The sequence below is a fragment of the Theropithecus gelada genome, chromosome 2, assembly GCF_003255815.1.
Source record: "Theropithecus gelada isolate Dixy chromosome 2, Tgel_1.0, whole genome shotgun sequence".
NCBI lineage: Eukaryota > Metazoa > Chordata > Mammalia > Primates > Cercopithecidae > Theropithecus > Theropithecus gelada.
The window spans coordinates 108,158,774-108,173,409 of NC_037669.1; positions in this window are offsets into that span (position 1 = coordinate 108,158,774).

A 14,636-nucleotide genomic window follows, 5' to 3' on the forward strand; every position below is an offset into this window, starting at 1 on the left:
TGACTCACATGGCCCAAGTGCCAAAACAGCCTGTACTGCAGCCTAAATCTGTTGCAGAACCTTCTTTTTTTCTGGGGCCCACTAAAAACTAGCAGCTTTTTGGGTTACTTGGTAAATGGGCTGGAGTAACACACCCAAACGAGGAATATGCTGCCTTCCAAATCCAAAGAGGCCTCGTAGGCACTGTGCTTCTTTCTTAGTTGTGGGAGAGAACAAACACAGCAACTTATCCTTGACTTTAGAAGCAGTATCTGGACATGCCCCACACCACTAGACCCCTAGAAATTTGAGTGAGGTGGAACGCCTCCGTATTTTAGGCTTTCTTTCCCACTCTTTGACATGTCTTACCAATAAGTCTAGAGTAGCTGCTGCTTCTTGCTCACAAGGTCTAATCAGCATAATGTCCTCAGTGTAATGGACCTGTGTGATGTCTGGTGATGGGAAGAGGGAAAGACAATGTGAACTAAATTATGACATAAGCCTGACTGGAGAGTTGATACAGCCCTGAGGTAGGACCGTGAAGGTGTATTACTGACCTTACCAGCTGAACTTGACAATGATAATAATGAACAGAAAAAAAAACTTAATGAGGCAAAGTATCAAAAGAAGACAAGGAAAAGACAAGGTTACATCTTGTAAACAATCAAGGATGTTCTGGTTGGCTGTACAAGAAGAGGAGTCCACACAGAAAAGAGAGGAATGCTCGTCCTGCAACCCTTCCATGATAGGTAGGTAGGCAGGGGTATTGATACGGGTTCATAGGTATGTAATGTGCAGATATAGATGAGGGGACCTGGACATATGTGAAAAAGCACTATTATGTAGAGATGATTGTAAAAGATATTCACACTGAAAGTCTTTAGAAGAAGGGTAATATCAGAAAGGGGGAAATGTAAAATCTTCATAAAAGGATAAAAGATAAAAAGGTTAAGAATCCAAGTTAAGACACAAGGTACAAAGTAGGTTTCCTAATTGAATCCTATTATGGACAATCTGAAGTATTAGAAAGTAGGAAAAAAAGGGGAAAGAATGAACACATCTAATATAACTGGTATAAATGCTCGAGTAAGAATGAGTCTTTTCCACTGATCTAGTTATTTTAAGTGGTGAAGATCTCCTTTAGATAGAAATATTGAACAAAGAATAGAAATATTGAACAGGTGCCCAGCATATACTGCAAGACAGCTAACTAACTTATTGAATTAAAACACAAAATCCATCCCATGTGGAGTTTGTGTTTTCTACACAATTGTGTATTTTACACACATTCCTGTCATGCTGAATGTTTGTCAATAGTTCTTATAATGACAACGTTTTTAGTCTCAGAGACTCAAAGGAAGGCACTTTCCTTGAGACAAAACAAAAATATCTCCTCTCTTTCCCTCATCAAGGCTCTGGCTCTTGACCTGTTAAGAAGAATCAGTTGAAGATACCTTTGGTATTGCCAGACTTCCCTTCAGAATGTAGGTTCTCAAACACATATTCCCAGCTGAGCCAGGGAGGTTTGCCCAAGAATGCAAGATGGCTTGCAGAAGACTGGAGAAGCAACTTTCTTTCTCTTTTTGTTTCCGCTTCCTTTACTGCAGCCAATGCCACACTTCATACCTGAATATAAAGGTTGAAAGAAGAGAGGAGAGTGGAGAAAGATAGGCAAATTGCCTATCTTCACTCGCCTTCATAAATCTGCGGAGAGGTGTAAGTGTCTCTCTGTGGGCTGATAGCAGCTCGTTTTCCCTCTGCGATGGGGAAGATACTGGCTAAATATCCTGATATCCTGAAATTAGCTTTCAATTGAGTTAATAGTTGAAATCAAAACTGCGTCTGGGACTGGTGGTCATTGGGAGACTCTTTTTTTTTTTTTTTTTTTTTTGAGACGGAGTCTCGCTCTGTCGCCCAGGCTGGAGTGCAGTGGCCGGATCTCAGCTCACTGCAAGCTCCGCCTCCCGGGTTCACGCCATTCTCCTGCCTCAGCCTCCCGAGTAGCTGGGACTACAGGCGCCCGCCACCTCGCCCGGCTAGTTTTTTTGTATTTTTTAGTAGAGACGGGGTTTCACTGTGTTAGCCAGGCTGGTCTCGATCTCCTGACCTCGTGATCCGCCCGTCTCGGCCTCCCAAAGTGCTGGGATTACAGGCTTGAGCCACCGCGCCCGGCCGGCTTTTTTTTAACTCCTCTAGTTTATGTCATCTCTATGGTATTTACCATTTCCTACCATGTACAGATCCCTCTAGTAAATCTAGGGACTGTTATAAATATCTTTATTCCCCACAGCATCTAAAACAATGTTTTGCACATAATAAGTGCTTAACAAATAAATGTTAACTCCTTTATTTATTAGAGGATTGCACACAAATGAAAAATAAAGGCTTATTAAACTATGAGTGGCAGAATAACTTTGTGATGGCTGGAGTTTTCTCTGATAGTCACCTTTTCAAACAAATTATCATAAACGTGTTTTTCTTATGTCTTTGTAACTTCAGTGATTTCCCTGATGTTTCATATCATAAATACAATGACAAATATGTAGTTTTACCTCACAGGGTCAATATGTAGGTTAATTTTTTACATTAAAGAAAATTTGTATTACACTTTATGTTATAGGGTACATGTGCACAATGTGCAGGTTTGTTACATATGTATACATGTGCCATGTTGGTGTGCTGCACCCATTAACTAGTCATTTATATTAGGTATATCTCCTAATGCTATCCCTCCCCCCTGCCCCCACTCCACAACAGGCCCCAGGGTGTGATATTCCCCACCTTGTGTCCAAGTGTTCTCATTGTTCAATTCCCACTTTTGAGTGAGAACATGCGGTGTTTGGTTTTCTGTTCTTGTGATAGTTTGCTCACAATGATGGTTTCCAGCTGCATCCATGTCCTACAAAGGACATGAACTCATCCTTTTTATGGCTGCATAGTATTCCATGGTATATATGTGCCACATTTTCTTAATCCAGTCTATCACTGATGGACATTTGGGTTGGTTCCAAGTCTTTGCTATTGTGAATAGAGCCACAATAAACACATGTGTGCATGTGTCTTTATAGAAGCATGATTTATAATCCTTTGGGTATATACACAGTAATGGGATGGTTGGGTCAAATGGTATTTCTAGTTCTAGATCCTTGAGGAATCGCCACACTGTCTTCCACAATGGTTGGACTAGTTTACAGTCCCACCAATAGTGTAAAAGTGTTCCTGTTTCTCCACATCCTCTCCAGCACCTGTTGTTTCCTGACTTTTTAATGATCGCCATTCTAACTGGTGTGAGATGGTATCTCATTGTGATTTTGATTTGCATTTCTCTGATTGCGAGTGATGATGAGCATTTTTTCATGTGTCTGTTGGCTGCATAAATGTCATTTTTTACATTTTAAAGGGGATACTACAATTCTTTTTCAAATATACCTAATTCTAAAATGAAAATGAGCCAAGTGCAGTTATGCATGCCTGTAGTCCCAGCTACTTAGGAGACTGAGGAGGGAGAATTGCTTGAGCCCAGGAGTTTGAGGCCAGCCTGGGCAATATAGTGAGACCCATCTCTAAAAAAGAAAAAGGAAGAAAAAAAGGAAAAGAAAAAAAAAAAAAAAGAAAAATGGTTTCCTACAAGGTGATATATTGATGTAGTCTTATATTCTTCCATGCTACTTGATTAACTATACAACATATTTTATTTTCTCCTAAGAGATTAATCATACATAGTCACCTTTGCTTCTGTATTTAAAAGCTAAGGGTCAGGAATTTCAAAGGAAACACTTTGTTACAATTCCAGAATAGTGAGAAAACATAATGGCAGAGACCAAAATCTATCATGGCATTTTGGCTTCCCGCTTTCCTTTAATTTTACAATGAAGGGGGAGAATCCAGGTGAGACCTGACTCCATTTAGGAGTTCCTTTCCTGTGTGCTCTGTCTCCAGCCAGGAGAGAGACTGACAGAATGATAACACTCGATGCCAGGCTCCTTTGCCCACTCAAAGACCCTCCCTCAGGTATCAGTTGCTTGGCTGAGCTCTGAGGTCAACTAGACACCTCCCTTGAGACTTACCTGGCTTGAGGGATAGAACGACAAGAAAATCCTCTCAGGGATAGCAGCTGTTATCTGAGCTAGGATCAAAGTCCCCCTCTGCACTGCAGAAAAACATCTTCCAAACTGGGTCTCTTTCTCCATGATTCAAATGAATGTTGAATGAGTCCCCAGGGACGCCAGTTGCTTTGCTTAGGAGCAAGCTGTCAGAAACACTGTGCAATGAAGGTTCACCTCCTTTTAAGGTCCTTTTTGTTTGAGCATTTTTATTCGTTGTCTCAGAGGGCCATCAGAAGTTAATCAAGAAATTAGGCAACAGGAAAATGTGATGATTAATTTTGTTTTGACAGTTATCATTTGTGTATTGTCTTTTTTTTTTTTTTTCCCTGAAATATGAGAATTGCTTCACTCTGGTAATATTCACAGTATCCAAGAAAGACACAGTGGGTATAAAAAGCCATTGTTCAAACCTTCCGTTTTGTATATGAAAACATGAAAAATAAGAAGTAACTTTCCTACTGATTAGATTTGGATCGCAAAGTGCTGAAGTTTCTCTTGCCTTGTACCAAATCTTTTAGGCTAGTCCATAACAGCAACCTTACACTAGGTACCTGGCATTCATGTTCTTAATGGAAATATAATAGTCCAGAAAATTTGATAATTTTCCACCAAAGAGATAAATATGAACCATTCATCTAGTGCGTCCAAATTTGCAGAGACTCAAATAGATCCAAAGTGATGCTTCGGTTTACTCCTAAACAGATATAGCACTAGAGTGTCAACTCTTCAAGACCTTGAACATGCCTCATTCATTTTAGTATCTCCAGTAACTGCCGCTGGGCCTGGAATACAGGACGGGTAACAGATATCTTTTGAGTGAACTAAATTGAGCATAGCTTCTTTTATCTCATTAAAATTGCAGAACCAATGAACTGAACTAGAGGTAAAAATGTCATAAGGACAGAACGTGTACCTGGGCCAAGGAGAGAGAGTATAGTATTTGGAGGCACACTTTTTAGATGATGCCTTTTAAATACTTCCAGTCTTTTCCGCGTGAATATGTTTTGCTGACATTGTAGTTATAGCCAGTTTTATTTTGCACATTTCAGGTTGCCCAGTTTAAATTGATGTTTTTGGTAGCAATGCCAGTGGGTAGGTGGGTGGGTCAGATATTTTAGTCATGGCACACACTATTATACAGACATCTGTTATACTGAATGGATTATTTTGTTTATCAAGTTTCTTTGAATAGCAATTTCAGTTTTGTATCTTATTTCCTTATTTGATGAGGGTATTGCCAGCAGATGCATGCTACATATTGGCTTGAGTTTCTTGCAGTTGCCTGGATAGCTTTTTTTTTTTTTTAATTTCTTTTTCTTCCCCTTAGCATTTTCCTTCTCAATATCTGTATCATTCTAAAGAAATCCAGAATTTTGAACGTAATATTCTAAAATTAACAGCCTCGCTAATTTTCCTTTTAAGAAACATTTCTTATCTTTCCAAAGTCATTACCAATAATAACACAATTTTCTCTTTTTCCCCCTTTAAAAAAATCTATTCTGGTGGCTTTCCCCCCTTATAAATAGCCAGTTGTTCTTTAATTATAAATGTTATTTGAGAGGAGAGTTTGTGGTTTTGTCTAAAGTACTGTTTAACAGTTGTTCTACGTATTTAAATCAGCAGAAACCGCTCTGGAGCAAAGCTTGTGTCAGCAGATCTGAACACGAAGGGTCAGTATCAGCCATTTATTCTGAACAATCTGGAGGTCAGATAAATCTAAGCAAGTATTTTCTTAATCTCAAGAAAGGCATTGTGGGAACCAAGAACTCTATTCTCTGTTGTGCTGTGCTCTATTGTCAGGACTACAAATCTGATGATAATGATAATAATGATGGTAATGATGACAATGATGATAGTTAATGCTTATCCAGCACTTAATATGTGTCAGGTATCATTCAAAATCTATCTATCTATCTATCTATCTATCTATCTATCTATCTATCGCTCTATCTATCATCTATCTACTCATTCAAATCCCACAACAAACATATAAGATAAGTATTTCTATTCCTGTTTCGCATTTGAGGACACTGAGGAAGAATAACATTAGCTGCATCCCCCAAATCCAGAGTAAATGACTGAATCAGGACTCAAACCTAAGCAGGATAGCTCAAAAATGTGTACTTTCAACCACGTGCTACATCACATATATTTACACATTAGGAAGGAGACAGTAATACAAATATATTGTTGTCTACACAGTTCTAGGCAGTGCTAGGCATTAGGAATGGAAAGACAAAATTCTCCTGACTTGAAATTGCCCACAGTCTAGCAAAGGATCAGAATTGAAAACGGATTAATTCACTACAAAGATATTATAGAGGAAGGATGTGTGGGCGTGAAGATGGTTGAGGAAATATCCCAGGAGATCTGAACCTGGCCAAATGAATAGTGAGTAGAGGTCAAGGTAGGTGCAGAAGGTTCGGAGATCCCAGGAGGGAAGGAAAGGCATGAGTTGACGCAGAAAGCCAGGAGTCCAGTGTGGTTGTGAGGAGCATCTCCTCCCATGGTATTACTAAAATGCAACCTGGGAATCCAGACAGTGACAGGAAAGGAATGTAGAGAAGCAGGTAGAGGTTTTGTGTGAGGCATTTGGTGATAAGTTGTCCCAAGACAAGAGTGCATAACATGGCCTGCCTGTGACAGTGTGAAAAACAGGGAACTGTCAATACCTGATTCTTCCCCTTGTCTACCGCCAGAGAAAAGCCCTGACATGGGGGCTTGGGACTAGTTGCTCACTGCTCTCCATCCTCCCTGTTCCACCTTGGAACTTGGCCCTAACACAGGGGTTGGCAGTGGGAAGGAACTGGCTGGCTCTGTCATCTAGACTCCATAGCATCATTTCACTTCTGGCCACATCACCCTCCTTGTGGTATATGGCCTTGAGGTTGCACGTTGGTAATCCCCCCTGTTTAATGACAGTGTGCCGTGGGTAAACCTCATTTCTTCTTTCCTGCAGGTGAAAGAATCACAGTAATTATGTTGGATGAATGTGCATACAGTGGCCTAGCAGTTTGACTGAATTGGAAAATCAGCGAGAGTTAGCAATCTTGAGGAAGAAACAAAAGGCTGAAGAATATGAATAGGAGGGAGAGGTTTGAAAGGAATTTTAAATGTGAGGCTCTGGCAAAAAGCTAGATAGAGAGGTACAAAAAAATGTAGACGACGTGGACTTTCATAGAGTTTCATAATATCCTGTAGAGTTCAAAGTGCTGGATTATTGTGGTTCCAATAAATTTTTTGCCTTTATTTATAGCAATTAATATCTTGTTTCACTATAATTTACATGTCTTTATCTCTAGACTGTGAGATCCTTGAGTTTAATCTTATTCCTCTTTTAGTATCTCCAACTTAACAGGGCTTGGCACAAAGTTACTGCTTAATAAAGGAGTGTTAAATTTAAAAACTATGTAATGGGGAGGTACAGAGAGGCATTAGCCTCTTTTGTGTTGGTTGGGTGTTGTGTAGGGAGAAACATAGAGGGCTCAAGATAGAGGCCCAAAGAGAAAAAATTGTTGAGAGAGACAGTGGGGTGAAGCAGAAAGTGCAAGGGCTTTGGGCTCAGAGAAACTCAGATTTCAATCTCTGCCTTATTGGCACTTGGCTATATACCCAACTCTGGACAGGCCCAGCCCTCCATGAGGATGACAAGGACAGGAAGATGTGTCTCAGCAGCAACCTGCCACAATGTCTTGTATATCCTTGTGTGCAAGACCCTGCTTGCACACAAGGATGCCAGGAGAGCCAGCTCTGCCCATCTCAGGCCAAGGTTTCCACCAAGCAGGTATGCCCAGCAGTGACCTCACCAGAATCTTGAGTTCCAGAAAGTCATATATACAGCCCAGCTCCTTGCTCTCCTTGTTTCCTCTTTCTATACCACTTTTAGATAGTCCTATACGAATGTCTACTTCTGGGTGTGTACTAGGCTTCTGCATACACCTCTTGTATTGTCATTTTTGTTTGTTTGTTTTTAGATGGAGTCTCGCTCTGTCACCCAGGCTGGAGTGCAGTGGCGCGAGCTCAGCTCACTGCAACTCCGTCTCCCAAGTTCAAGTGATTCTCCTGCCTCAGCCTCCCGAGTAGCTGGGATTACATGCACCTGCCACCACACTCAGGTAATTTTTGTATTTTTAGTAGAGACAGGGTTTCGCCATCTTGGCCAGGCTGGTCTCAAGCTACTGACCTCAAGTAATCCACCTGCTTCGGCCTCCCAAAGTCCTGGGGATTACAGGCGTGAGCCACCGTGCCCGGCCTGTCATGCTATTCTAATATAACCTGGGGAGAGATCTGGCAGCCTGGATATCTTATTGGTAACTTACTGAATAACACTCTTGTATTAGCTGTTATCCCCTCCAAGAGTTGCAAACCATATTATCTATCTAGAATTGAAATTAAGCAAAAACAATTAGACTTCAACTCCAACTGGTTTCTCTCTCTCTCTGAAATGAATAGCTATTATTTTAGGGCAGTTTTACACTTACAGAAAAGTTGAGTAAAAAGTACAGAAAGTTCCCATATTCTCCCTCTTCTCTCTCACTCATTTTCCCTATTATTAATGTCTTGCATTGGTATGGTACATTTGTTACAAGTTATGAACCAATATTGATTCATATTGATGGATCAGCATTAACTAAAGTCTACAGTTTATATTGGGGTTCATTCTTTGTGTTGTTCTATGGGTTTTGCTAAAAGCATAATGTCATGTTATCTACAATTAGAGTATTAAACAGAAAGAATCATTGCCCTAAAAATCCCCCTGTGATACACCTTTCTTCTCCTCCAGCCCCGGATGACCATTGATCTTTTCACTGGCTTTTTACACATAGCACTGTGCATTTAAAGTTTCTTCATGTCTTTTCACTGCTTGACAGCTCATTTATTTCTATTTCTGAATAATATTCTAATATGTGGATGTTTCACAGCTTGTTTATTCATTCACTATTAAAGGTTACCTATGTTTCTTCCCATTTTTGGCAATTATGAATGAAGTTGCAATAAAATTTGCAGGTACGTTTTTGTGTGGACATATGCTTTCAATTCATTTGGGTAAATGCCTAGAAGTATGATTGCTGGATCATATGGTGAGATGATGTTTAGCTTTGTAAGAAACTGCCAAACTGTCTTCCAAGGTGGTTGTGCCATTTTGCATTCCCACCAGCAATGAACAAGAGTTCCTGTTGCTCCATATCCTCACCAGCATTGGTGTTGTCAGTGTTCTCAATTTTGGCCATTCTAATAGGTATGTAGTGATAGCTCATTGTTTTTTTTTTTTTTTTCTTTCTTTTTCAAGACATGGTCTAGCTCTGTCGCCCAGGCTGGAGTGGCATGATCTCAGTTCACTGCAACCTTTGCCTCCTGGGTTAAAGCGATTCTCCTGCTTCAGCTTCCGGATAGCTGGGGTTACAGGCCACCAAGTCTGGCTAATTTTTGTATTTTTAGTAGAGACGGGGTTTCACCATGTTGGTCAGGCTGGTATCAAACTCCTGACCTCGTGATCCACCTGCCTTGGCCTCCCAAAGTGCTGGGATTACAGGTGTGAGCCACTGAGCCTGGCCTCATCGTTGTTTTAATTTGTGTTCCCCTAATAACATACGTTATTGAGTATCTTTTCATATACTTATTTGCTGTCTTTATATCTTCTTTGGTGATGTGTTTGTTCAAGTCTTTTGCCTACTTTTTATGGGGTTGTTTTCTTATTTCTGAGTTTTGACACTTCACTGCATATTTTGGATACACATTCTTTATGAGATAGATCTGTTTTGCAAATATTTTCTCCCAGTCTGTGGCCTGTCTTTTCATTCACTTAACAGTGTTTTTTGAAGGGCAGAAATTTTTAATTTTGATGTAGTCCGATTTTATGGTTTTGCATTTTACATTTAGGTCTATGATCCATTTTAAGTCGATTTTTATGGAAGACATAAGATCAGTGTCCAGATTAATATTAAACTAACCTATTAGGTTGTTATTGTTGTTTTATTCGTTTTTCTGCCTTTGTAGTATTGGTTCTGTGTTTTGGTGCAAGCCTATTTCTCCCCTGATTAAATAGGTTTATTTCTAAAATGTGATGTGATCTTTGACATCCTAATATATTTTATTGGTCTGATCATTTTATTTCCCAAAGGCTCTATTGTGAAATGTGTGGGTTTGAACAATTTATTTAATTTCTTTTTTCTTGCATTTTCTAATATATAAAAATGGGGAAATTTTTCAACTTTGGAGAGATGATGAAAGAATTTAATGCTAGAACATATTAAGAGACGGGAAGTTCTGTTTACCAAGTACTTCAAAGTTTCTGCTCATCCATCCGACCACACCACTTTCCTCTCAGGGACTCAGAAGCAGAGCCTGGAAAGACAGCTTATCTTTCCTTAAGCTGATGCTTAGAGGGTTTTAGAGATTGTGTTAGATTTTTGTCAAAAAAAGAGAGGAAGAGAACAGAGAAGAGATTTGTGTGAAGGACCTCATGGATGTCCATTTGTTCACTCATTCAAACACTGTTTCTGGCCACCCACGATGAGCCAGGTATTAACAGACACTGCAAATATTTAACAAGGAAAGTGGATATGGTCAAGGCCCCACTGGGTGTAGGGGAGGTAGAGGGACTTGGGGCAGTCTTCCTTCAGAGTTGAAGAATAAAAGACTGAAAAATAATCGAGCTTTTGGACCATAGAAGCAGATGTTCAGTAAGCATAGACCTGTACGCCTAGGGCGGAAGGTCCCAATAAGCCCTGGGTTACCCTTCTCAAAGGTTGCATTCAGAGCATATCTATTTTGGCACAACTGCTGTTTTTAATAAATGCTTCAGGCTTTGCCTCAAAACTTAGTCTTGTTGCTGCCACCTCTACCTCCTCTACCTCCCATGAATGACAATGTCCCAGCCCATCAGACCCTTTGTGGTCTCTTTCTGACCAGCAGCTCCTGATGTTGGCTCCTCACTTGCATACCTGCCGCCGTTCACTGTGCCTGCTTCTGGCTGGCTTTTGCTTTATGCCTTATTAGCTGAACTCAATAGTTCCCTCCTTCTGCCTGCCTGAGTTTTTGCTTAGCCTCTTCTACTTCCCCACTCCTTCCCACTCCACATCTCAGGCAAACTTACCAAAACCTGGATCTGAAGAAATAAACTCAAGCATTGGAGGAAGAAATGAGAGAAAGCAAAACTTGAAACAATAATGACAATTCTTGAGAGCTTTCTACTGTTGAAGCTTTACATGGCATGCTTTATCCATTATTATTATTATTATTATTATTATTATTATTATTATTATTATTTTGAGACAGAGTCTCGCTCTGTCGCCCAGGCTGGAGTGCAGTGGCCAAATCTCGCCTCACTGCAAGCTCCGCCTCCCGGGTTCACGTCACTCTCCTGCCTCAGCCTACCGAGTAGCTGGGACTACAGGCGCCCGCCACCATGCCCGGCGAGATTTTTTTGTATTTTTTAGTAGAGACGGGGTTTCACCATGTTAGCCAGGATGGTCTCGATCTCCTGACCTCGTGATCTGCCCGTCTCGGCCTCCCAAAGTGCTGGGATTCCATTATTTATTTTAATCCTCACAACAACTTTGTGCCATGTTGTTCTGAACACTGCAACCCTCAGCCACAAAACGAGAGATGGAGTAAAATGTCCTTTATGATGTTGGGTACGTGGGTAAGTTTAAAATCTGAAAGTGAATTGGGGGGACAAGCGAAGGAGAGAGTGCGAGAAAGAGAGGGAGAAATAGAGAGAATGACTGACAGGCAGAGAAAGGGAATAAAGTCAAAGAACTAGAAAAACGGAGCTGGCTTCTGGTTCCAACAAAATATAATTTAGATCTTGTTCTACAATAAGCCATAATGAGCAACAAAATCAAATTGATTATAAAAGGAAGAGTCTCCAGGTGTTCAGGGATTTTTTTTAAATTTTGTTTTTTAACATAATTTCTGAAAAAGGGAAAAAGATTTCTATTCGAATGGTTAGGATCAATTCTGTAGTGGAAAGGGTTAAGCAAATTCTTTTTATTTGTTTGCGGTTTAGTAGTGGACATAAAAATTAATGCCATGCTTTATCATTTTCTTGCCGTAATGGAGTCCATGTCACATGAAAAGTTGATAGTGTAAATGTGTTGATCATTGACACTAACTTGTTTCTCTTAGCCCCATACACCAGAGGTACATCTGGGGGTATAATAAAAAGGCTGTGAACTGTTCTGAGGTTGCAAAACAGGACAAATGTTTTAGTATATTTCTCACTCCTCATCACTTTCTTCTTTTTATGAGACTTAAATTCTCTTTTCCTTCCAAGCTTGACATTTTTTACTACTCTACTGAATATATAATTGGTCCTCTATTCCATTCAACTCCTCACATTATAATTAAATACCACATTGTTATTACATTTTCATCATCACTCTTTGCATGTTGATCTGATTGATTATACTGTGGTCTTCTTTTTACTAGGAAACTTAAAGTCCACTACCATAGTTCTTTCACCTTGTTCTGTCACAGGTAAATGATTCTCCCTCCAGGTTTTCACACTGATTACTTTACCGGTGAAATGTGTGATGGCATATCTTATACCCTCTTTTGTGTGTAAGTCTATAACTCAATCCTTTGCTTTTTTTTTTTTTTGCCTTCCTTCCCAGTAAACTATTCCTGAAACCCTTCTGTCTGAAGATTTATGCAGATTGATCATGGTCTGAGTTTGGTGGTTGAGATTATATCAGCTCTTGGCCAAATATTGTGCCACAACAGACATCTCTGTGAAGGGAGGAGAAGCAGTGGTGAGACAACATTAAAAACAGATTTGGCAACACAAACAACAATTTCAGAGAAATTTGATTCCTGTGGAGCTACCCTGGAAAGCTCCAAATGATTTCTTTCACTGTTTGCTGAAATGAAATGTTTGCCATGAGAATCTGGTTCCCGCAGGTTGTGTTTGCAATTGTCTCTCTTTTACAAAGTACATGCCTTTATCGAATTTTAAACAACAACTTGTTTTATTTTATTTTTATATGAAACTCTGGCTGCCAATATCTTAAAATGCTGCCTTGGGTGGTATTGCTGGACAGTCATCACCTTCAAGGAAATGCATAACTTATTAAAGTTATGATTTTTAGATTGTTTCTGTGTAAGAAGGAATTTCCCCTTTTCTAGGGTTATGGCCTTGCATCTGGCTAGAAATGCTGATTTCGTTTCACTCTATTAAGCAAGACAGCTACAGGCAGAGGCAACAGCATAAACAGGAAGAGTTTGTTTTCATAGACAATCATCTTTGGCTCTGTTTTTCCTCTGCTGACTCTTTGTGGCAGGTGTATTTTTTTCCTAGGACTGCTGTCACAAAGTTGCAGCACAAACTGGGTGGTTTAAGCAACAGAAATTTATTGTCACAATTTGGGAGGGTAAAAGTCCAAAATAAAGGTATCAGCAGTGTGAGTCCCTTCTGAGGGCTGTGAGGAAAGGATGTGTTCCAAGTCTCTCTCCTTGCTTTGTAGATGATATTCTCCCTGTGACTTCATACTGTTTCCCCCGTCTATAGATATGCACTGTTCAAATTTCTTATTTTAAAAAAGGCACCAGTTATGTTGGATTAGGGCTCATTTTAATGACCCCCATCTTAACCAATTACATCTGCAATCACCCTATTTCCAAAGTAAGGAAATAAGATGCCACTTTTAGGTACTGGGAGTTAAGACTTCAACATATTTTTGGAAGGGCACAGTTTAACCAAAAACATCAGGTATCCAGTTTTCTTATGCTTTTTTGTCATCTTTCTTCATTATGCCAAGGCCTCTTATACATTCAAGGGAGGGTCATAGGTCATAACTTGAGGTGTTACACCTCCCAAGCCTACTTGCATTTTCTTAAAGTCTCAAATATTGCAAAAATGGATGGGAGAGGCCATCAAGCAGAATACATGTTGGGGTATGTAGTTTGGGTTGATTGGTTTTTCAGGAGCGAGGTTAGGTGTAAGGGGTAGGGGATGGTGCTTTTGAGAAAACCTTACTGTGGAGGCACTTGCCATTTCATCTAAGTACAGGACTGAGCATAGTCATTGGAGTCTTTGCTCAATTGTTTTAGGAAAGTATGTGCTATGTGGAAAGTGCAAAGCAAAGCAATATTTCTTCATGTGGAGACCTTGGACTATCTGCCTCAGAATCAATGGTTAAAACCAAATTCCTGGGTCCCATCACAGTCCTCATGATCCTAAATTAGCGTAAGTTGATATTCAGGACCATTCTAACAGATACCCTAATGAAGTCTGAGCTGTTAAAACAACAAGACCTTATACAGAAAAATCTGTCTGTTTAATTTATAGGCATAGCATGTACATGCACAAGAGCATGTAGATCAATTTTCTCAATCTTTCAAAAGTTCAGAGGCTGGAGTTGGGATTCATAATCAATAAGAAGTTGCTCATGACTCTCTGCCCAGTCAATTAGGCAGGAAAGATGGAGCAAAGCTTTAAAGACACATTATTTTATTTCATATACATTCTTACCCTTCAATAAAGTATATGAAGCTGGCCTTCCACCATAAGAGAAAAGACCTTGAGCCTGAGGGGCAAATGGTTGGGTG